General features: G+C 46.3%; 1 protein-coding gene and 1 pseudogene across 2 annotated transcripts in view; both read left to right on the top strand.

Annotated features, from left to right (window-relative positions):
• Nucleotides 1-1,162: 1,162 nt before the first annotated feature.
• On the top strand, nucleotides 1,163-16,434 carry LOC142019486 (TRPM8 channel-associated factor 2-like; annotated as a pseudogene).
• A 238-nt stretch (nucleotides 16,435-16,672) lies between these two features.
• Nucleotides 16,673-24,164, top strand: part of LOC142019475 (uncharacterized) — a 56,105-nt gene continuing 48,613 nt past the window's right edge. For both annotated transcript variants that reach the window (XR_012647093.1, XM_075006459.1), the window contains exons 1-2: nucleotides 16,673-19,293; nucleotides 20,652-23,140. The gene's annotated coding sequence lies outside the window, so the exon portion shown is untranslated. The remainder of the gene's footprint in view (nucleotides 19,294-20,651; nucleotides 23,141-24,164) is intronic.

Raw genomic sequence — 24,164 nt, 5'->3', positions numbered from 1 at the left:
CCATGGGACTGGTCCGGATGGTGGAGTTTGGCGGGTGCCTGGCTGAAATTTAGGAGCACTAGCTGAAAGTGGGGGCCCCCAGAGTCTATTTGGGCACTCATTTTTCCAATGGCCTTTCTGCTTGCAGTAGCGGCAGACGTCATTAGGAACTTCAGAGGGCCTGGCGCCGCCCTGAAGATTTTTAATTTGCAACGCCATCAATTTTTCTTGAGCCTTCAATTTTTGCTGTTGGTCTTTATTTTGAAGATAATCAACTTGTTTGTTAAAGCACTTGTAGTGCTGTTCAGCTTTGTCTTCCCATACGTACTAGGCTTACATTTGAACTGGGTGTTTATGTTCCACATTTTCTCAGAGATGTTTAAGAATATTGTGATCCCATGACCCGGCTAAGGGCCATTGCAGTTTGGGTTCACCATCAGTATACCAGTTCCATTTGGTTAAATATTGAGTTGACCTGGGCCCAGGTACATAAACCAGGCGGGATCCTGCAGCAGGACCTCAGAGGTCCTGTCACCCATTGTCAAGCCTAGGACTTCCTGACACCGGGATAGACAGGTACTCACCCTGGCCAGGCATTTACTGCCAGAGCCAAATAGACAGATGGTAGATCAGGGTCTGCAGCATCAGAGCCGCAGAGCTGAAAAACAAGTCGCGAATTGCCTTCTAAGTCGAAGAGCTGAGATGAGGGTCCTACTCAGGGCGGTCTGCGTAGGGACACATCCTGGACGAGCCCCCCAAAACGATGCAGAAATTCAGACAGGATCATTGTTTGGCTAACAGAAGTGTTTTATTTAACAAGGCCATGGGAGAAAAGGCAAGGGGCGTCCAGCTCTCAACAAAAATAGTCTTCCTTATATGCCCCATGCAACAATAGCTCCGTTATGGGCTGCACAGATATGGAAACTTGAATCTGCTGGCAAAAATCAGTCTTGCAGTTACATTCTCATGCTGAGCTAAACGCATCTTTCTCAGGCTGCTTCCAGATAAGCTTTCTTCCAAGGCTGCATTATTTTTCTCAGTCAGCCTTCACTACCTCCCTTTTTCTCAGGCCCTTACCCACCCTCTCCTTCCCCTGCCCTGGCATGTATACTTGGCTTGCAGTATTTTTCCATTCCTCATCAACAGAGCGTGTGATTCTGTCAAGGAGGCCATAAAAGACAGCAGCTCACACTGCTTTTTGCACAAAATGTTCAGATGCAGGAGACCTGGTGTTAATCACATCTACAGGAGGGAGTTAATTTTGATTTCACTGCTGCAGCTCCGCAAGCCTGCCTCCTGGATCACAAGCCCACATGACTTTACCAAAAGCTCTCTGAATACTTTCACTTTCACGGCTGAATCTTTTTGGTCGTCACCAGCAGCTGCAGTCTCAGGAAATAAGAGACCCAGTACGGTAAGAAACTTCTTAGAAATACAGCAGAGTCCCAAGATTCGTGACCTTAATGTTTGTGAATTCAATTATTCATGGATGGCTGAGCAGCTGCTTCCCTGGGGCCCCAGGCAGGAGCACTGGCAGTAGCTGCTTCCCCTTGGACTTCAGGGCAGGCTGCTGTATTTGCAAAATCCAGAGTTTGCCGGGGTTCTCAGCATGGAACCCTTGCGAATGTTGAGCCCCTACTGTACTTAACTGTCTTTGCACAATAAAAGTAAATAGGAATGACTGGAAGCTGTGGAAGTGACCTACTAGATATCCAAGGTTCCTGCTTAACATTCAGGAGTCTGGATCTGTTCCATCTAATGTTTGAGGTGGCTTTTGTGAGTGCATAGTTACTAGTAAGTGTAAAACAAAGGCCTTACAGGCGAGCCTCTTTGTTTTAAGAGACAAAATGAATTAAGAGAATGGTGGTCAGAGATTCTCTTCTGAGGGGAACAGAGGTGCCCATCTGTTGCCCTGACATTTCATCTTGGGAGGTGTGCTGCCTGCCGGTGGCCCGTATCCCAGATGTTATGGAGCTGTTGTCGAGGATTATCTGGCCCTCTGACTACTACCCCACGCTACTCATCCATGTGGGCACTAACGATACTGCGAGGTGTGACACCGAGCAGATCAGGAGTGACTACAGGGCTCTGGGAGTACGGGTGAGGGAGTTCGGGGCGCAGGTGGTATTTTCTTCAATCCTTCCTGTCAAAGGTAGGGGCCCAGGCAGTAACAGGTGCATCATGCAGGTGAATGCCTGGCTGCGAAAATGGTGTCACCAGGAGGGCTTTGACTTCCTCAACCACGGAATCCTATTCCTGGAAGGACTGCTAGGCAGAGGTGGCGTTCACCTTTCAAGGAGGGAGAAGACCCTACTTGGACCCAGACTGGCTAACCTAGTGAGGAGGGCTTTAAACTAGGTTCGATGGTGACTGCGGAGCAAAGCCCATGGGTAAGTGGAAAACATGGAGACCTGGGAGAGATGGGTTGGAAATGGGAGGGAGCACGGGCTATAATGGCAGAGGAAAAAGGAGGGGTAGGGCAAAACTGGGAGGCAAGAGCAAATCAATATCTTAGATGCCTATGTACAAATGCAAGACATAGGTGATAAGCAGGAAGAACTGGAAGTGTTAATAAATAAACTATGACATCGTTGGCAGCACAGAACCTTGGTGGGATCATACACACGATTGGAATGCTGGTATGGAAGGGCCCAGCCTGCTCAGGAAGGACAGACAGGCGAAAAAGGGAGGAGGTGTTGCTTTATATATGTTAAAAATGTACATACTTGGACTGAAGTGGAGATAAACATGGGAAACGGACGTGTCGAGAGTCTCTGGATTAGGCTAAAATGGGTGAAAAAACAAGGGTGATGTCCTGCTAGGAGTCTACTACAGGCCCCTTACCCAGGTAGAAGCGGTGGGGATGAGGCTTTTTTTTTTTAAACAACTAACAAAATCATCCAGGACCCAGGATTTGGTGGTGATGGGGGACTTAAACTATCCACATATATGTTGGGAAACTAACATAGTGGGCCCCAGACTATCCAGTAAGTTCTCGGACTGCATTGGAGATAACTTTTTATTTCAGAAGGTTGAAAAAGTTAGGAGGGTGGGAAGCTGTTCTAGATTTGATTTTAACAAATAGGGAGGAACTGATTGAGAATTTGAAGGTGGAAGGCAGCTTGGGTGAAAGTGGTCATGAAATCATAGAGTTCACAATTCTAAGGAAGGGTAGAGGGGCGAACAGCAAAATAGAGACAATGGATTTCAGGAAGGTGGGTTTTGGTAAACTCAGACAGCTGGTAGGGAAGGTCCCATGGGAAGCAAAACTGAAGGGAGAAACAGGTGAGGAGAGCTGGCAGTTTTTCAAAGGGGCATTATTAAGGGCCCAAAAGCAAGCAATTCTGCTGTGTAGGAAAGATAGAAAATACGGCAAAAGACTGCCTTGGCTTAACCAGGAGATCTTGCATGATCTCAAATAAAGAAGGAATCATATAAAAAATGGAAATGAGGACAAATTACAAAGGGTGAATATAGGCAAACAACACAGGAATGCAGGGGCAAGATTAGAAAGGCAAAGGCGCAAAATGAGCTCAAACTAGCTACAGGCATAAAGGGAAACAAGGCGACTTTATAAATACATTGGAAGCAAGAGGAAGACCACGGACGGGGTAGGTCCATTGCTCAGTGAAGCGGGAGAAACAGTAACAGGAAACTCAGAAATGGCAGAGACGCTTAATGACTTATTTGTTTGGATCTTCACTGAGAAGTCTGAAGAAGGACTGCCCAACATAGTGGAATGCTAGTGGGACAGGGGTAGGTTTAGAAGACAAAATAAAAAAAGAACAAGTTAAAAATTACTTAGAAATGGCTGTGATCTGAAGAAGTGGGTCTGTCCCATGAAAGCTCATCACCTAATAAATTATTTTGTTAGTCTTTAAAGTGCTACTGGACTGCTTTTTCATTTTGCTAGTATGTAGACTAGCATGGCTTTCTCTCTGTTATTAGAAAAGTTAGACGTCTGCAAGTCACCAGGTCATGATGAAATGTATCCTAGAATACTCTAGGAGCTGATAGAGGAGGTATCTAAGCCTTTAGCTATCATATTTGGAAAATCATGGGAGACAGGAGAGATTCCAGAAGACTGGAAAAAGGCAAATATAGTGCCCATCTACAAAAAGGGGAATAAGAACAACACAGGAATTTACAGACCAGTCAGTTTAATTTCTGTGCCAGGAAAGATAATGGAGCAAGTAATTAAGGAAATCATCTGCAAACACTCGGAAGGTGGTAAGGTGATAGGGCACAGCCAGCATGGATATGTACGAACAAATCATGTCAAACCAACCTGATAGCTTTCTTTGATAGGATAACAAGCCTTGTGGATCAGGGAGAAGTGGTGGATGTGGTTTACCTAGACTTTAGCAGGGCATTTGATATGATCTTGCATGATCTTCTTATCAATAAACTAGGCAAATACAATGTAGATGGGGCTACAATAAGGTGGACACAAAACTGGCTGGAAAGCCATACTCAGAGAGTAGTTATGAATGGTTTTCAATCCTGCTGGAAAGGTATAACAAGTGGGGTTCCGCAGGGGTCTCTTTTGGGACTGGTTCTGTTCAATATCTTCATCAACAATTTAGATATTGGCATAGAAAGTAGGCTTGTTAAGTTTGCAAATGATACCAAGCAGGGAAGGGTTGCAGCTGCTTTGGAGGTTAGTGTCAACATTCAAAATGATCTGGACAAATTGGAGAAATGGTCTGAGGTAAACAGGATGAAGTGTAATAAAGACAAATGCAAAGTGCTCCACTTAGGAAGGAACAATCAGTTTCACACATACAGAACTGGAAGCAACTGTCTAGGAAGGAGTATGGCAGAAAGGGATCTAGGGGTTATAGTGGACCACAAGCTAAATATGAGTCAACAGTGTGATGCTGTTGCAAAAAAAGCAAACGTGATTCTGGGATGCATTAAGAGGTGTGTTGTGAGCAAGACATGAGAAGTCATTCTTCAGCTCTACTCTGCGCTGGTTAGGCCTCAGCTGGAGTATTGTGTCCAGTTCTGGGCACCGCAGTTCAAGAAATATGTGGAGAAATTAGAGATGGTCCAGAAAAGAGCAACAAGAATGATCAAAGTCTAGAGAACACGATCTATGAAGGAAGGCTGAAGGCATTGGGCTTGTTTAGTTTGGAAAGAGAAGATTGAGGGGAGACATGATAGCAGTTTTCAGGTATCTAAAAGGGTGTCATAATGAGGAGGGAGAAAACTTGTTCTTCTTGGCCTTTGGGGATAGAACAAGAAGCAACGGGCTTAAACTGCAGCAAGGGAGGGTTAGACTGAACATTAGGAAAAAAATCCTAACTGTCAGGGTGGTCAAACAGTGGAATAGATTGCCAAGGGAGGTTGTGGAATCTCCCTCTCTGGAGATATTTAAGAACAGGTTAGATAAATGTCTACCTGGGATGGTCTAGACAGTACTTGGTCCTGCCATGAAGGCAGGGGGCTTGACTCGACGATCTCTTGAGGTCCCTTCTAGTCCTAGTATTCTATGATGGATACTGTACAACCCTAAAGATTACTGAACTATATGTTTTTAAACAAATTACTTGGAAAATAATTTATCCTGTTCCTTACTAGCCCAGGCTTGTGTTCAAGATTCATATTTCCCCAACATTAGCCTATGACAGTACACTTGGAGTAAAGGTAAACGAGAGACTCAGGTGAACTTCAGAGATGCTGAGCACCCACTGCTTGCATCGAATTCAGTGGGATTACTGATGTTGGTAACTTTTGGGCAGAAAAGAAATTAGTGTGCTGAACTGGAAGGTGATGTGGGAGCGGAAAGGTGGGGGAATATCCCCTTCTGTCTGGGAAGATATGACTTTCTTGGTAGGCTGGAGAAATGTTTGGTGGCTGTATACACCTATTTCCTGCTTTCTAAATTATGTTAGAAACACTGCCCAGTTTAAGGCAGAAAAGCTGTTCTTTCTGTATGCTGTTGTTTGAAAGCAGCTGCTGAACAAAGAATTTTTAATCTGACGAACTGCTGCAGCCTTACGTATGCTTTCTCCTCTTCAAAATTTCTTGCTACCTCATTTTTCCTGCCCTTCTAAACAGTTCAGTTTTTCACCCAGGACTATTTTCCTGTTGGGTAAATTCTGATACACTTATAACTTTGGGGCTTGGACCCCATTTCAACTTTAAATGATATAGAAGCCTAGTCACTTCTGAAAGCAGGGTGTGAGCTACGAAGTCACTTACATGATTTAAGATCCTTTTACTCTTCTGCTACTGGGTGACCACTTCTAAAATTGGCAGGTGTGATCTGGTAAGACTTTGCTGTGGAATATTTTTATAGGGGCTTGGTAATTATTCTTAAATCTACAAGGCATAAACCATAGTCTTTGAAAGCCTAGCAAAAATTTACTGCTGACCAACAGGTCTTCAATTTCCTGTCATATAAATAGTACAATATTAGTTTTGGTGTGGGAGTCAATGACACTGGCTCTGTCATTTGGTAAATACTATGCCTATTCATGAATGATTTAAAAAACAATGCACATGGCCTTCACAAGGGAGAGTTCAGTGGAAAGTAACTAAAGAGTACAGCATGAGTATAAAATGTTACCATGGTGGGGGAGCAGAGAAGTCTGACACAAAAACAGAAACTGGTCGTTATTTTGTGGTTGTTTTTACCAGTTTCTGAACTCTGTACCCAATTCTGTTCTCCGAGTTGTTCACACATCTGTCTTCTCCCATTTCATAGTATTCTCTTGATTTTTAATTTGATCTTAGGACTGTTTTTTTCATATTGTAAATGGGTGAGCAATTTCTCTAGGCTTGGAGCAAGTAATCACAGTTGCAGTGTTTCTCAACTAAAACTCTTGGTTTCTCAAGGGCATTGAAAAGAGCTACATAGAAAGAATAGCTTTTAGTTCAGCCCTGAACATTGGTAAATGTTTCTCAAAAATATTTTCCCCTTCCTAGTCATATTCAATGTATGTGCATGCAAGAGCTATTTAATTATGAACTAGTGCTTCATTTAGAGATTTATGTAAGCTACAGAGCACTGTCTGTCCTCCAAAGCCTATGCTCAAGTGCAGCATACCTCCGCCTTTATTGCTGTCTCTGGCCCTGATATGTAGCCCAGGAGTCTAGTGAATGATAGAGGTAGGCATTGCAGACAGCAAAGAGGCATGTAGGCTGTGGTTTGTGCTTGTAACATTGTATCCTGGTCTGTGACAGAGCCAGGCTGCACCAGGAAAAGGAAAGTCAGCTGTGTTTATATTACTGTCTCGCCTCTAAACAGAAAGAAGCATCATATGGATCTGTCTGCTGCCTATGACTTGCTGGTGGCTGATGTGCAGAAGTGGGACCTGACTGATGTTGGTGTTCCTTGTGAGCTGCTGCTCATCGGAGAGACTGCCTTCCCGGTTCTGGTCAACCCTCAGGGGCAGGTCCTGACTGCAGCTTCCCAGGATGCAAAGGGCCGGATAGTGGTGGTAGCTCATGAGCAATACCTGGAGAAACTCGAGATGGCTCAGTTCCTTGAAAATGCTGTCAGGTGGCTCAATGTCGACCCACAGGCAGTGGTGGGCATCCAGGAGAATGTGAGTTCTTTCATGGGGATTCTCAGTCAATCCGGCATTAAAATGCAGCCCTGCTTTGAGGTCATGTCTACGCTCAGAGTTTATTGTACGGCTGTGGATGATGATGATGATGAGGATGATGATGATGAAGAAGAGATGAGGGACCTGATCCAGTTTGTAAAGGAAGGTGGGGGGTTGCTCATTGGGGGTAGGCCTTTGTTTTGTTCCCATATGCACAACTCAAAGAGAGTGCTGTTTGATTTCCCTTGGAACCATGTCACCAGTGTGGCTGGTCTGTACTTCACAGCTGGATGCGGTGCACCTGGGGTTTTCGACGTCTCGAGAACAATGCCAGTGATTCCTTTAATCACACCATGAGTATCAGGGCTATTCTATGCATGTTTAAGTGTATTGTTAAATACTATAAAACGTTATGTAGCCTCTCCATAGTTAGGGGGGTGATCAGCTTCCCTTAGAAAGCTCTACAACTTCAGTTTGAAAAATCTATTTTGCCAGAGGCAAAACTGCAGAGTCTTCTGGAGGCAAATAAATAAAAACATAAAATTAAAAAGAAATTCACTGTTTAAGGGAAATTGAAACTATTTTTAATTACAAATCATCAAAAATTACCTTGATTTTTTAATTATTTTTCCCTCTCTAGCTTAAAAATAGCTGATGAGTGGCCCCTTTCAAACTTTCCACATACTTAGTTCTTATTGAAGATTAATCTGCTGCTGGTATTGGGAAAAATGTACATTGTAATTACACAAAGCTGTTTTATTTTTGATGGGATAATGTAGGGGGTCCAGTCCTGCTACCATTGATTTTTGTTGTTGACTTCAATGAAACTAAGGCTGGGCACCATGAGCCTTATTTTTCAGAAGCATGCTGAAAACAGATTCAATATGGATGACTGGGTTGTGTGAGAAAAGGGCGAGAGCAGAATAAGCTATTATCATGTATAACTTGTATGACACTTTCCCCAGGTTATCGCTAATAGAGAGCTTACTTTAACCCAAAGGATAGGACCATTTTATTTGTCGCTGTTGAATCATGGTTTGACGTCAGCTTCTGTGTGGCTTATTTAGGGAGACATGGTACCTCCTGATAGTGAAGCTTATTACCAAGGTCCTGTTCTGTGGCTCACCTTGATCCATAGGTCATCTTGTATTTACAAGAAATTATGGTGCTGTTTTCATGTGGGGTAGGGCTGAATGTCAAACCATTAAAGAAAATTTTTGAAAATTAAAAATCGCATCTCTTTTGCAAATGTTACTGGCTTAAGAAAAAAAAAAAGTTGTGTCAGCAGAAGCACCGTGACCTGTATCTGCACAAGAGACCAGCAGCGAAAGTCCTCCTGTAAACTCTGTTTGGGAGCAATGCTATGCTGACAAATTCTACTTTTATGCAACTTCTTCAGGGCTATGGAAGAGCTGCCATATGGGGAGAGAATAAAACTAGGACTTTTCAGATTAGAAAAGAGAAGACGAAGGGGGGATATGATAGAGATCAATAAAATTATTAATGCTGTGGAGAAAGTAAATAAGGAAAAGTTATTTACTTGTTCCCATAACACATGAACTAGGGGTTGCCAAATGAAATTAATAGGTAGCAGGTTTAAAACAAAAAATAAAGGAAGCATTTCTTCACACAGTCAACCTGTGGAACTCCTTGCCAGGGGATGTTGTGAAGACCAGGTATTTGACAAGGTTCAAAAAAGAGCTAAATTCATGGAGGTTAGGCCCATCAATGGCTATTAGCCAGGATGACTAGGAATGGTGTCACTAGCCTCTGTGTGTCAGAAGCTGGGGCTGGATCACTTGATGATTGCCTGTTCTGTTCATTCCCTCTGGGGCATCTGGCAGACAAGATACTAGACTAGATGGACCAAGTTGGGCCTTTATGTTGTGTGTGTATGTTCTGCAGTAAAAGTAAAGGGGGCCTACATGGTGATTGGGGTGGGAAGTGGAATCATGTTGTCTGCCACAAAATTCACAGATTTCTGAGCGTCAGTAGATTTTTATGTTGGCTCGTGCAAAAAGCGTTTTCCCAGGGAAGGAATGGTGAAGGATTTATGAAGGTATAAGCCTTATGGAAAGTCTTACGCAGTTATCTGTCATTGAATCAAGTGAAGAACGGAGACTCTGACCTGCCAAAAGGTGCATGGGAAGCTTGTGGTTGAAGCAGAACTCTGATCTTTTCAGTTTTTAAAGCGTCCCTGTAATTCATACTTGTGTGTGTCTTTCAAAAATATTTCTATAAAGATCACCTTTTACACAGTGCCATTCTAGGCATATAACTAGGCCGATTTGATGGCTACGCTTCAACTTGAAGCATTATGTCTTCAGTTCTTAAATATGAAAAACATATCACCACACTCTGCTCTCATTCCTTTTGTCTCTGCTACTCGGTTGTTCGCATCTCGCTACGTGCTTCCCCCATGTGGCCGTTTCGTAGATCAGAAGGTAAACAGTAAGAATGAATGGCCTGTAACAGCTACTTCACAGCGATGCCCAGTAAAGGGTCAGCAGGTGGCGGGCTGTGCTTTGTAATAAAGGAAACAGGAACAGGTTGCATGTGGTGTGGAGAAAAAGAATGATTCTTTTGGGTGGAAAGGGAGAAGCAACGTGATATTAGGTGCGGAAAAAGAGGAGGACTTAGGTGCACCCACTTCTCAATTCTGCTGGAGGTGCTTGAGCACTACTCAGATGGGCATTACGTTTTCAGGGCTGAAGGAACAAGCTCAGGCAACCAAGTGGCTCTGATTTAAGGATATTTTGATCCTATTATGGGCAAGGTGGATGAACCAGACTAATTTCTTCTAGCTTTGATTCTTTGCTAATGTTGGCATTTTGACTGATACCAAGTTCTCTCGGTTTTGCAGGTGTGGGCTAGATCGCTGCAGAGACTTAGAGGTTCTCTTAAGAGGAGTGTCTGAGCTGGATGTAATGGATTGCACGCCCTCCTGTTTGCTCGTCCATGGGGCTTTGGCCTTCCCCCTTGGCACGGATAGCTCTTATCGGTGTTTTCTTGCAGCAGCTCACTATGGCCAGGGCTGCGTGGTCGTAGCTACGCATGAGAACCAGATGTGTGTCCTGCACCGAATGCCGTTCCTTCTCAATGCCTTGGAGTGGCTAGGTGCTGAGAAGAAGGGGAGTATTGGCATCAACCGCAACCTGAAGCAGCTGCATGACCTGCTAACTTGGCAGAACGTGGCATGCAAGATCTCCGTTCTCACCAACAAACAGAGCATTTACTGCTGCAAGTCCTACAGTGACGCCGAGGCTAAAAGGATCCTTGAGTTTGTGGCAGAGGGAGGAGGCCTGCTGATTGGAGGTCAGGCCTGGTGGTGGGCTTCCCAAAATCGAGACCAGAATGCTATCACTCAATATCCTAGCAACAAAATCCTCATCCCCTTTGGGATTAGCATCTTGGGGGAATCCATGTTGGCAAGTAAATACCCAATATTATGACCAGCAGAGGAGCCGCACTGTTACCACTTCCGCAGGGCGCTCTCTCAGTTGCAGCAACATTTGGCCAAGAAAGAGGAAATTCCGCCACCACTGAAGGGCTAGCTCCAGAGGCTGGGGCAGGACTGCATGGAATTCCTCCAAATCCCTGTTAGTGCTGGCCCCATGTATTCCTCGCTCCACCAGGTTGCGTACAAGATACTGCAAAGCAATGGGATTCCGCCGGTGAGCAAGGAATGCCCAATCTGCAGCAGCTCCAAGGAGGCAGTGCTCCTGTGTCTGGCCACAAAGCTGTCCCAAACCATGCCAGCCTGTGCGAGGCTAGCGCTCTGCAAACACCGCACCATCCCTCATGTCACCGTGGAAGTCAACAGCACAAACCCAGGTGAAAGAAGCTGTCTGTCCACTACCTGCCACAAGGGGTATCATTGGTAGAACACGCACAAGAATAGCACTGCTTCCCATGAGCCTGGTGAGACCACACCTGGAATAATAAAACAAAAAAGCAGTCAAGTAGCACTTTAAAGAGTAACAAAATAATTTATTAGGTGAGTTTTGTGGGACAGACCCACTTCTTCAGACCATAGCCAGACCAGAACAGACTCAATATTTAAGGCACAGAACCAAAAACAGTAACCAAAGTTGACAAAGCAGAAAAAAAAATTATCAAGGTGAGCAAATCAGAGAGTAGAGGGGCGGGGGAGGGGGTTGGGGGGAGTCAAGAATTAGGTGAAGCCAAGTATGCAAAAGAGCCCCTATTATGACCCAGAAAATTCCCATCCCAGTTCAAACCACATGTTAATGTGTCGAATTTGAATATAAAAGAGTTCAGCAGCCTCTCTTTCCAGAATGTTGTGAAAATTCCTCTTCAGTAAGACGCAAGGTTAAGATTTTGTCATGGTTATTTTTAGTAAGTCATGGACAGGTTTCTGGCAGTACCAAACATACATGTAAGTCTGACTTTTATTTTTAAAAAAAAGGGGTGGGGGGAGCAGGCGGGGCTAACTCCCAGGGTTGAGGAGGCCAGTGGCTCCAGCCCCTCCACCACCCATGGCAGCTACGGACAGCTGAGGGTCCTGTGGGGGCAACAGCTCTGTGCTCTGGGACTCAAGAAACGAAAGTCACAGAGGTCTGGGAAAGCCACAGAATCCATGAGCACTCTGCCAAAATCTTATCCTTAATCCAAAGTTTTCGTAGAAACTGCTTATTGGGTTATGTTTAGTCCACTCCTCTCCCTTGGTCCCTTCCAGAAGCCTGGGTTGGCTTTCCCCTACAACCCTGCTCTCCATTCCTTTATCCAGTCCAATAGTAAAGGACTCAAGCAATTGGTGTTTGGAAATGTGTTCCCTGAGCTGGTAGATCTCAGCCTTTGGTAACCTTCCTGGGTAATCAGCACAAATGTGTTTATTTAGTGTTGTCACATTACTCCTTTTTATGTGCATTTAACTATTCTAACCCAGTGTTTCTCAACCAGGGGTATGCTTGGGGGTAGACTGAGGGCTTCTGGGGGTACATTAACTCATCTAGATATTTGCCTAGTTTTACAACAGGCTACATAAAAACACCAGTAAAGTGCGTACAGTTTAGAAGTTCATTCAGATCATTACTTGCTTTTACCGCTTCTTATGCCTCACACTGAAATGTAAGTACAATAGTTCTATTCCAATTCATTTATTTGATAACAAGAGGTAGAAAGTCATCAAGTTTTTCAGGAGTAGTCTTCCGTGATACTTTTGCATGTAAGTAGTTTTAAAGTGAGGTGTAACTTGGTGGTATGCAAAACAAATCCGACTCCTGCAAAGGGAACAGTAATTTGGAAAGGTTGAATGGCACTTGTTTCAAGACCTCAGATTACCTTAGGACCATGTTTCTCAACTGGTGGTGTGTGCACCCTTTGGGGTATGTGAGAGAAGTCTGGGGTACTTATATATATGTTTAAAAGGGGGTACTGTATAATAAAATGTAGTTGAGAAACACTGTTCTCACCAATTCCTCACGTTCCTTGGGGTTTACAACTTTAACTGATTAAAAACATTTCTGTAAGCAGAGCCATCCTCAGGTGGCTGTCCCAGGCCCTGTGCTTTGGGGTGCCCTGTGGTGGCTGCACCAGAGGATGACTGTGCCCACCATATATGGAAGTTAGCCCAGGGGGCCTAGGGCAGCCTGGGGAATTACCTGGTCAGCCTGGAGCTGGCCGCAGGGGCCAGGCCATTCTGCACTCACTGTGGCAAGTGGAGCAGCACAGCAGCTTGCTCAGCTCTGCTGGCCTCTCCCGGCTGGAGTACTGCATTTCACCCCAGCGGCAGAAAGCAGAGTGCCCAGCCCTGGCCTGCTCTGTTCTGTTCTGCTTCCCTCAGAGAGGCAGAGCAGAGCAAGCTGGGGCCAGGGTGCTCCTCTCCCTGCCGACAGGGTGAAGCAGAGCAGCCCAGCTGGGAGATGGCTGGCAGAGCAGGCTACTCCGCTTCAGGCTAGCCCCAGCCTCCAGCAGCCCCTCTGTCCCAGCCCACAGGCTGGCTGGATAGGGACCCAGGTTCTGGGAGTGGCCCCACCCTCCAGTGGCCCCTCTGCAGCTGCCCCCTGTGGGCTATGTGGAGGGGAAGAGGGCTGCTCCTGGCCTCCAGCACCCCCTCCCATGGTCTGCCAGTTGTCTGGGGCTGCCTCCCTCCAGAAGCCCCCTGCAGCTGGTAGGGTCTCCACAAGGGGGCAGGCTGTGGGTTTGGGCTGGTGACTTCTGCTGCCTTAGTGAGTGTGGGGGAGAGCCTGACCCCTTCTGCCACCCCATGCCAGGCTCTCCTGTAATATGCCTGGGTCATGTAGCTTGAGGGGAGGAGCTGTGTGGGGAGGGTGCAATGGGGTGGAGCAGGGTGAAGGAATGGGTGAAGGAAGGGAGTGGGGGTACAGCAAGGGCAGGAGGAGGCGGGGTGGGGAAGGGCCTTGGCCCCAGAGACAGCCTTGCCTGTAAGATCTATGCCTGGCGATGGAATGGCTACAAGTATAACATATCTAAGCCCTCTCACAACCCCACATATCCTTTGGCAACATTCTGTTATTTTTGCCCCCTTTAATTCCTCCTCATGTAGTGTTTCCAGTCCCTTAGTCATTCTTGTTACCCTTCTCCACCATAAGTCCAAACTCCTGTATGATTCTGGTATTGTGGTGCCCGTGAGCAGTCACAGCAAATCAGAACAGCTGTCCTCCTGTAGCAATGACCATATCTGCTGCCCACCATTAAGTGTGGATGGGTCCTAATTTTCACCTAAACTATATGAACTTAATTTAGTCCCAGATGAATCTTTTTTATTCCCCATATACTATTGGGGGACAGGGGGAGGAAGAAGGAAAATAGGAAAGCGGGAAATACAGCATGATAACAATGTCAGGATAGGCTATGGGAGGAGAGACTCCCAGAACACAGAGAGGGAAGGGGATGGGGAAGCCAGGATTACTTGGGATGCATAAATTCTCTTATTCCTGATCTTAGAAGTCTGTAGACAAAAGAGCAAATACCTGAAGCTAAGAAAAGAGAAATGGGCTAGATACTAGAAAAAGCTCTTAACAGTAGCATTTGGTGAGGTTAAGGAACCAGTTCCCAACAAGAGGAAGTAATCAAAGATGTATCACAGAAGGGTTTCAGAAATAAGTTGCATTGTGCTATGAACATGGTCCTGGGACACCGGCCTGTGTAATTTCTCCCTTTCTCTCTCCTGGCTATGGAAACAGCTCCTGAAATTAACAAGTCCACATAGCTCCCAAACTTGACTGCTGGAACCCACCATGGAATCCACCAAGAAATCAGTGACTCCTCACCTCCCCGAGATGAACAAATGTCCTAAGGATTAAATTCCTCCCTAGCTACAGATATTTCCTTGATTCCCCCTCTTCCCAGGACCAGAGCACCATTATTTACAGATTTTCCTCTCTTCATACATACTGCTGATAAAGGGCCTTTTCCACCCTTAATGAATAGACCTTGTCAGCTCTGGCTCCCACTTTTACTGGGACACCACTTTTTAAATACCCCTCTGAAACCACGCCCCCCTGCTACTCATGCATCTGATGAAGCAGGTCTTTGCACACGAAAACTTATGCTCCAAAATATCTGTTAGTCTATAAGGTGCCACAGGACTTCTTGTTGTTCTCGAAGATACCGACTAACACGGCTACCTCTGTGATAGATATGCTACTGTAACACACTTGCCCAGCTCTCTTCCTATATGAAACATGGAGGGTGTTCATGGCCTGTTCTTTTTGCCTGATTTACAGGTGCCACTGCATGGATGAGCACAGGACTTTACCTTCCGCCTGGGAACACAGCCACCTTCATATTTCCTAGTAGAGTGGCCAAAAGTGGCCTGCAGGTGATTGCTCATAAATCTATTGCTCTTTCTGTTCTGGTGAATTACAGGTGACAGGACATAGTCCTTTTTCTTTTCCCCAGCTCTGCTGTCAACAGTCTGTGTGGGCTAAGGCAAATTACTTAATTTGTGGGTGGCTCTGTTTTCTTACCTTTAAAATGAGGATGATGATTTGCTCTCTCCCAGGGCCCAGAGTGTTGTGCTTTATTTCAGTCCTAGCTATAAGAGGTGATGTAATACTTGGATGGAAAGTGCTTTGGAACAGTAAAGGGCGGTTGCCAACTTACTTAGCAAAGGGCATACTGGAGAAAATAAAGTGTAACCATCCATGGGTTTTCTTGTGGGGGTGGAGGGGTCGGGGGGGTTAAACTGTCTGCTGAAGTAAACTCTCAGTCCCAGAAACAGGATGTTGAGAGCTCGATGAGATGGGTGTGTGATGTGTGTGAGAGCTGCACTAATTCCTTCTGCTTCCAGCTGCAGATTGGGTGCCACTCGGATGATCTCAGCAAAGCAGAGTTGCTACGACGTGCCCCTGTGGTGATAAGCAAGCATGACATTGTCGATCAGGAGATGTCTGTTTCCTCTCTCTGGGGTGGCCTCATTTACATCATAGTGCCAGAGGGCAGCCAGTTGGGTAACGTGAGTATCACCGTGAAAGGAGTTATGCAGGCCCCTTTCTTCAGGCTTGGTAAGTACAGGGACAAATGCACTGCACAGCCTTTGTTAGCCACTGTTGCTACAGCCCCTAACTTTGAAGATACAAAAAAAAAAGCATATCCCCAAGTGGTGGTGATTCCCCTGGGAGCAGTGTTCAGTCAGTGCTTAAGTGCTAATGTTGCTCTAGGAGGTCATCCTGTTGAATGTCTTGTTCTAGAATTTAGACAAACCAAAAAAGGGTACAAATAAAGTGATATAATCTGCTGCGGATATTGACATGTAATCGTGTTACCGCATTGTTCCAGGAGCGACTTCCAAGCACCAGTGGCTGACTAGCATCCGTCATTATCCTGCTCCTTGGGGAGAACTGGCTACAGAGAACATTATCTTGACATTGCCTTCTGACAGCATGTGCCATATAGAGAACCCAGAGCCTCTGCTGATGCTCTGGGAGCAGATCATGGCAGCGGTAGCTGAGCTGGCAGGAGCACCACAAAGATTTCCCCGGCCTGAAAGGATTGTAGCAGATGTTCACTCTCAAGTGCTGTCATGCAGGCAGCTGAGCTGGAGTGAAGGCTGGGCACCCTTCCATGCCTTTCTCCCACTGTGTAGCTATGGGGGCAGCTATTCAGCCTTTGTATACATCCTAAGATTTGTCTGTGTTGTCTCTGGCTGATTAACGGCAGGGACAATCGAATTTGTCGTGGTTGCTGCACTTAGAGAGCTGGGTATAAAATGGTAAGAAAACACTATGGGTGCGTCTACACTAGCCAGCTACTTCGAAGTAGCTGGTACAATGTTGAAATAGCACACATTGCGTTTTCACGCTCCGTGTGCTATTTCGACGTTGAAATTGACGTTAGGCGGCGAGATGTTGAAATCGCTATTCCTATCCAAAGATGGGAATAGTGCCCTACTTCAATGTTCAACATCGAAGTAAGGCGTGTGTAGACAATCCACGTCCTGCTACATTGAAATAGCCGGTTCCTCCATGGCGGTCATCAGCTGAGGGGTTGAGAGATGCTCTGCCCAGCCCCTGCAGGGCTCTATGGTCGCCACATGCAGCAGCCCTTAGCCCAGGGCTTCTGGCGGCTGCTGCTGCTGCAGCTGGGGGTCCATGCTGTGTGCACGGGGTCTGCAACCAGTTGTTGGCTCTGTGGACCTCGTGCTGTGCAGGCCGAGTGTGTCTGGGAGGGGCCCTTTAAGGGAGCAGCTTGCTCTTGCCCCAGAAGGGCTAGCCCAGACTGTGACCCTGTCTGCAGGCTTTGCTGGCCCCTTATTTCGACGGGGAGCGCTTGTGTGTGTGGATGCTCTGCATTTCCTTCCGGGGCAGTTCCTTTCGACGTTCCCCGTTGCTACTTTGATGTTGAATGTCGATGGCACCAGCTCTGGAGGATGTGTAGACGATACGTGTCAAAGTGGCCTATTTTGATGTTCTTACTTTGAAATAGGCTACTTCGACGTAGTGTGCTAGTGTAGACGTAGCCTATAAGATTTGTGGTAATCACACAGTCCCAATATGTTCCCCCAACATATTCATTGCAATGGTTTAATGACTTCTATTCTAATGCCGCCCTCAGCACCCTAGTAATCAAGCACCTTCCAGTTGTAACATGTGACTAGTTCTCTCATGTGCTCCCCCTGGGGAGACTTGTGTGTGCAGTGGAGGCTTTTCTTTGGCAGGAGGAGGGCTTTTCATGTGCATGCTTCTAGTATCACTTGCATTAACTGAGGAGCTGCCATTCTGGAGCAGGACCCCACCGTGCTTGGCTCTGCACAAACACTGGCCTTCCAAAAAGATGGTCCCTGCTCCAAAGTGTTAAATTTTCTTGCTGAGTGCCTCTCATTTGCTCATTGCATGAGTAGTGGAGCGAGCATTGCTGATAAATGCTCGTGGAAAGCAGATCAATAGCATGAGCAGCCAGCATTTGTGAAAACTAAGCTTTTAAATCCCACATTCAGGTATCCTCACTCGAAGCACTTGCGCACTGCTCTGGGTGTGGGGTTGGGCTAAGTTCCCTGTAAGAAGGGCAGCTGCTGATTTAGCACCACATAGGCTCTCAACGGCCCCACCTGGAGACCTGCTGTAGCAGGGGCAAGGATGGCCTGAGCCCAGTGCCTCTCCCACACTCTGAACCCATCTGGGACGGCCCAGCCCTGGGTTGTTTGCTGCAGCTGCGGCAGCCCAGACCCAGCCTGAGCCTGGATCTGCTGCAGCTGGAGCAGCCGTCTAACCCAGCCCTGGCTGGAAACTTCAAAAGCCAGGGAAGAGGCGCATATCCTGCAGCCCCATCCCTGCAGCTGTCATAATGGGGCGATGTGCCTTTCCCGCCTAGCCTAGGTGCTGCTGTGAAGATAGAGAGTGGGAGAGGGGGAAATCATCTCTCAGTAGCCCCGGAGCACCCTTCTTTACCCACAACCCCTCAGTGCAGTTCCCTGTACATCCCGCATCCCCAGCTGGAGTCCTCATACCCCTGCATCCCAACCATCTGTCTCAGCTGTGTGTCCCTTGCACTTTGGCACCCCAACCCTTGGCCCCATGCCTAAGCCCCCACCCCCACCCCCACCACAACCCCTTGGCCCCACCCAGTATGTGCGTTTTGTTGTGTGCCCCAATAGGAAGATGGCGTGTTGCAGATCGCTTCCACATGGGTGCACGTAACACCATCCGGTCTGCTCAGGGGTAGGAAAACTTAAAGGGAACGCTGCCAGGCGGAAACAAAACCACATGACTTGCCTAAGCAGCATGTGAATGTGGAGCATCTAATACGCCAAACCAGGTTTTAAAAACTGATTCAAGCAATCAGATAAAGCATGAGGAAACCACAGCCTCCTTTGGGAGGGCTCCCAAGCAGAATGGGGAGTTGAATTGGCCAGATGAATTGCTTATCATGAATTGTTGGAGAGCTCGAAAGCATGCAGTAAGGTACCTGGTTTTAAAACGAGTTTTCCTGTGCTCTGTTGGATGCAGATCGGGTGCATGCTGGCTACCCCATCGTGTGCCATTTGGATTCAGTGAAGGAGTTAGTGAATATGAAATACATGCAAGCCAATGGCCTGTGAGGTCCCATCCATGATCTGGGACACAACCAGCAGTGGACAGGTTGGGAATTCCCCCCTCACACCACTGAGGCCACCTGCAACCTCTGGTCTGTCTATGTGCATGAGAAGGTGCTAGGGATTCCCAGGGAGAAAGCTCATGAAGAGCTTTGATGGTGGTGCTGACATGAGAGGATCAGACGTTTCGCTGAGGTAAAGGACTGGAGTCACTGGACTGTGCTGGAGACCTACCTGCAAGTAAGATACGGGTTGGGAGGTGAAAATCAAATATTGCTCATTGATTAAATCTCATGGCTCCCATGAGGAGGGGTTTAATCCTTTTTCTTATCTTTGAGTGTGTCTGGAGTCCTTCACAGAGAGCTCCATAATGGGATTTGCAGCAGATCCAGCTATTGCTTTAGGTTGTACTTCCCAGCTGGCTACACTGATTTCCACCCCGCCTCTCCGCTTCAACACTTTGAATCACAGAATGCCCAGCTGGGTGCTTGGTTAAGTAAATTCATTGGTCTGGCAACAGATGAAAAAGAAAACTCCCATCTGAGTACAGAACTTCAGCTAAATGAGAGCAAGTTCACTGATAGGCTTATCTGTTGTGGGCTTAAGGCCATTAGAAGATGCTACAGTTGTAAATATTTGAGCCACTCTGGCACATTTCTTAATAGAACAAAAAAGCAGTTCAGTAGCACTTTAAAGACAAACAAAATAATTTATTAGGTGATGAGCTTACATGGGACAGACCCACTTCTTCTGGTATGGCTATGATCTGACAAAGTGGGCCTGTCCCCCGAAAGCTCTAATAAATTATTTTGTTAGTCTTTAAAGTGCTACTGAACTGCTTTTTTGTTTTGATAGAATATAGACCAACATGGCTATCTCTCTGTTACTATTCAGCACTTCTTAATAGAAGGCAATGCTGGCAGATGCACATCCATCAGCACATTGAAGTATGTAAGCTGAAGTGTCTTTCTATGCTGGAAGGTGACTAATTTGAAAATGGAATCTTCTAACTTCACATATGTACTGCTAGGGCGTATCTGTTCAGGTTGTTGGCTGGATTAGCTCTGCTGAACTAAGAGAACACTAGCTGGCTTCTATACTTCTTTGTGCATCATAAATAGAATAGATGGACTCAGTTACACACACAGAAATCCACTGAAAACAATAGTGTTGCACAGGTGTTAGTGAGGGCCTAATTCAGTTTTCAGAACCTTTTTATTCAGACTGATATGCAAACAGATAACACCCCAGGTGTGTCATGGATGTCAAGCTGAATTTCCAGGACTGGCTTTTCAAATCAACCTCCTTTTTATCTATAAACTTGATTTGGGAAGGTGGGAGTCACACTGTCACTTTTCAGAGTAGAATAGTTTTTTTCAGGTCACTTCTGACCATTTAAACTTGAGCACTGAAGCAAATTTTCAATTGCTTTACCTCCCAGATGATAGTGATCAAAGAACTTAGATGTTTAGATGTGGTAACAATTAATATTTGTGAAGTGTAAAGCATAATTGTAGGCTTGACCAGGAATGTCATTGATTAACCTTTAACATAAGGGCATAGGCTGCATTTTAATGCAACTCCTTGCTGTCTTCTAGTTGCAGGAAGGCTTTGGCTGGGAACCCTTTATTCAGGTCTTCTCAGACTATCAGAAAATGTCAAACATCCCAACGGAAAACACTTCAATGATGAACCTGTGGGCAGAGAAGTTCTCTCTTCAAGTGAAGAAGAATTTGGCCACCTTCTTTAAAACCTGGGACTGGCCTATCAAAGAGGAAATCTACAAGAAACTGGCATCTCTGCCCTTCTGGGAGAAGAGATATCCATAATGGGATTTTGAAGGCAAGGAAAAAGATGTGGGATCTCATGAGAAATATTGGCAGGGATGTTTTAAAGATCTCTTGGAATGTTGTTTTCTAGAATATAAAACTGTATCAGAATCTCCCAGGTGCAAACGTACTATCTGTTTCTGACTTAGATACCGTGGTAACAGGTGTGGTTCGTAAGTAGGGCCCTACCAAATTCATGGTCTATTTGAGTCAATTTCACCATCACAGGATTTTAAAAACCCTAAATTCCATTATTTAAGCTATTTAAATCCTGAAATTTCATGGTGGTGTAATTGAAGGGGTCCTGACTCAAAAAGGTTCTCAGGATTATTATAGAGAGGTGACAGTGTTGCCATCCTTACCTCTACATTGCTGCTGGTAGCAGGGCTGCCTTCAGAGCTGGGTGACTGGAAGGCAATAACTGATGGCCTGAAGCCCAGCTCTGAAGGCAGAGCCACCCACCAGCAGCAATGCAGAAGTACAGACATCGTGGCATGGTATTGCCTCCCTCACTTTCATGCTGCTACCTTCGGAGCTGAGGCCTCAGTCAGCAGCCACCACTCTCCAGCCACCCAGCTCTGAACGCAGCATAGAAGTAAGGGTGGCAATACTGTGATGGCCCCACCTCCAGTATCACTGGCTACGTCTACACGTGCACCCAACTTCGAAATAGCTTATTTCGATGTTGCGACATCGAAATAGGCTATTTCGATGAATAACGTCTACACGTCCTCCAGGGCTGGCAACGTCGATGTTCAACTTCGACGTTGCTCAGCCCAACATCGAAATAGGCACAGCGAGGGAACGTCTACACGCCAAAGTAGCACACATCGAAATAAGGGAGCCAGGCACAGCTGCAGACAGGGTCACGGGGCGGACTCAACAGCAAGTCGCTCCCTTAAAGGGCCCCTCCCAGACACACTTTCATTAAACAGTGCAAGATACACAGAGCCAACAACTAGTTGCAGACCCTGTATATGCAGCACGGACCCCCAGCTGCAGCAGCAGCAGCCAGAAGCCCTGGGCTAAGGGCTGCTGCCCACGGTGACCACAGAGCCCCGCAAGGGCTGGAGAGAGAGTATCTCTCAACCCCCCAGCTGATGGCCGCCATGGAGGACCCCGCTATTTCGATGTTGTGGGACGCGGATCGTCTACACGTCCCTACTTCGATGTTGAACGTCGAAGTAGGGTGCTATTCCCATCCCCTCATGGGGTTAGCGACTTCGACGTCTCGCCGCCTAACGTCGATTTCAACTTCGAAATAGCGCCCAACACGTGTAGACGTGACGGGCGCTATTTCGAAGTTACTGCCGCTACTTCGAAGTAGCGTGCACGTGTAGACGCAGCTCTTGTGATCTGTCTGCAGCCTCCTTTTGTGCTGGGACCCCCACAGCTGGAGAAACACCACAGGTCTCTACCATGAAATCTGTACGGTACAGGGCAAGATTACACAAAAGACCAGGTTTCATGGGGAAGACCAGATTGCACAGTCCATGACAGGTTTTTTCACCTCCTTAGAAGGTGTAGGGAGAAAATTCCTCAGGCAGGCCATGGTTTGTGCGAAAGACCCCCTATTCAATTCTTAAAGTCTGGAGAAGGCCTATAAAATAAGAAACCCAGCTAGCATGAGTGGAAAAATACCTCGCTGGGACCCCTTCTCCGTTATCTCCCTCACAAATACCCAGAGAAGGGCAGGAAGGGCCTTGAAGTCTGAAGGGAGGAAGCTGCCTCAGCAACTGCATTCCAAGGAGAGGCCCTGCATGTGGAAACCAACCGTTAGTGCTGTTAATGATTTGTGCTTTAAATCTTCCAGGTAACCCCCATCCCCTATCCTACCTTGACATGAACCGGTCATTGTATACCTGTTTTATTTAACATGTAAAGGAAACCACCTGTAGTAGAGATAAGATGCTCTGTAAGCTATGGGTGGAGATACTCTGTAACCTTTTAACCTTTTTAGATTATTGGCTTATTGTGCTCATTTTGTCTTGCTGCTAGAGCCTATCCAGGCGTAGGTGACACCCATGTCACAGCTTCCCTCCGCCCATCAATAATCTATATAATCAATTGTAATTCATTGTCTGGCAGTGCTTCACTGAGTCTTGATGGGCAAAGTGGCACTCCACCAGCGCTATGTGTAATAAACCCTCCTGCTTGCTTCATACATGGTGTCCAGACTTTGTTCCAACAACTGGGGGCTTGTCCGGGATCCAAGCTTGTGAGCTGTCTCGGAACCAGAGACTTAACATCCAAGAGAGGTGAGTATGTTTACTTTACCACCTCATTAGGCTAGGGATGTGGGTCTCTCTCTCCCTTCAGACACATCTTGGTTCCAGTTTCCAAATCTAAACTGGGCGGAACCTGGACGTGTGTGAGCCAAACAGAAGGGATATCCTTGGGAAGGGGGACAGGTACAAGAGGGATGTATACTGTTTAAGCTAAGGGGTTTGTTATAGAGGGACTGGATAAACCACCAAGGATCAATTGATCCATATGTTAAGCCCAGGGCTGGCTGGGTATGCAAGGCGGCAGGCAGTGTGAATTGGTGGTCCCACCTCTTTATTGCACGTAACGTTACAAGTCCTGATGGAAGCCCCCCAGCAGGCACATAACATATACACCGTCGAATAGTACAAGTCCCATTAAGATGTTTGTGGGTACCAAGCCTGCGGTAAGCTGTATACAGAGAGGGAGATGGGAGAAGACGTACATTCCCAATTAAGGCTGGCCCAAGAGTGTGGGACTTGAGACCACAGTACCGGAGGGGGGAGACATATATACAGAAAGGTGAAGATGCACTTTCCCAAATAAGAGGAAACAAAAAGGGGGAAGATGCACATTCCCAAACAAACAAACAAAAAAAAGGTAACACACATCCCCAGATAACTGCCAAGGCAGGCAGAAGTCATGACATCTAAAGGGATAACAGGAGCTGACCTGCGAGATTATTTGGAGTACAAATACATATGTACTCAACAGGCAACAGTTAACAAAGCAGGATATGCCACAGCTGCAACTGAGGAGGATTTGATTAAGTGTTGGACTAATCAGAAAGGGGATAAAACAGATAAGGCAGTGATAATATTATTGGACATCCTAAAATTAAAGGAGAAAGAATTTGAAACTTTGAGAGATTAAAACAATGCTCTGAAAAGTAAATGCCCACCTCAGAGTGAGAAAACAAAACCAAAAGAATCACAAATTCTGTGCCGGGGAAACACCAAAGTCAGGGAGAGGGAACTCTCAGTCAGTGCTTGTACCACTGCTTCACTACCCAGGGGA

The sequence above is a fragment of the Carettochelys insculpta genome, chromosome 1 (genome assembly GCF_033958435.1).
Source record: "Carettochelys insculpta isolate YL-2023 chromosome 1, ASM3395843v1, whole genome shotgun sequence".
In the NCBI taxonomy this organism is placed as follows: Eukaryota; Metazoa; Chordata; order Testudines; family Carettochelyidae; genus Carettochelys; species Carettochelys insculpta.
The sequence above is the reverse complement of the archived record's forward strand: the minus strand, read 5'-3'. Positions and strand labels throughout refer to the sequence as shown.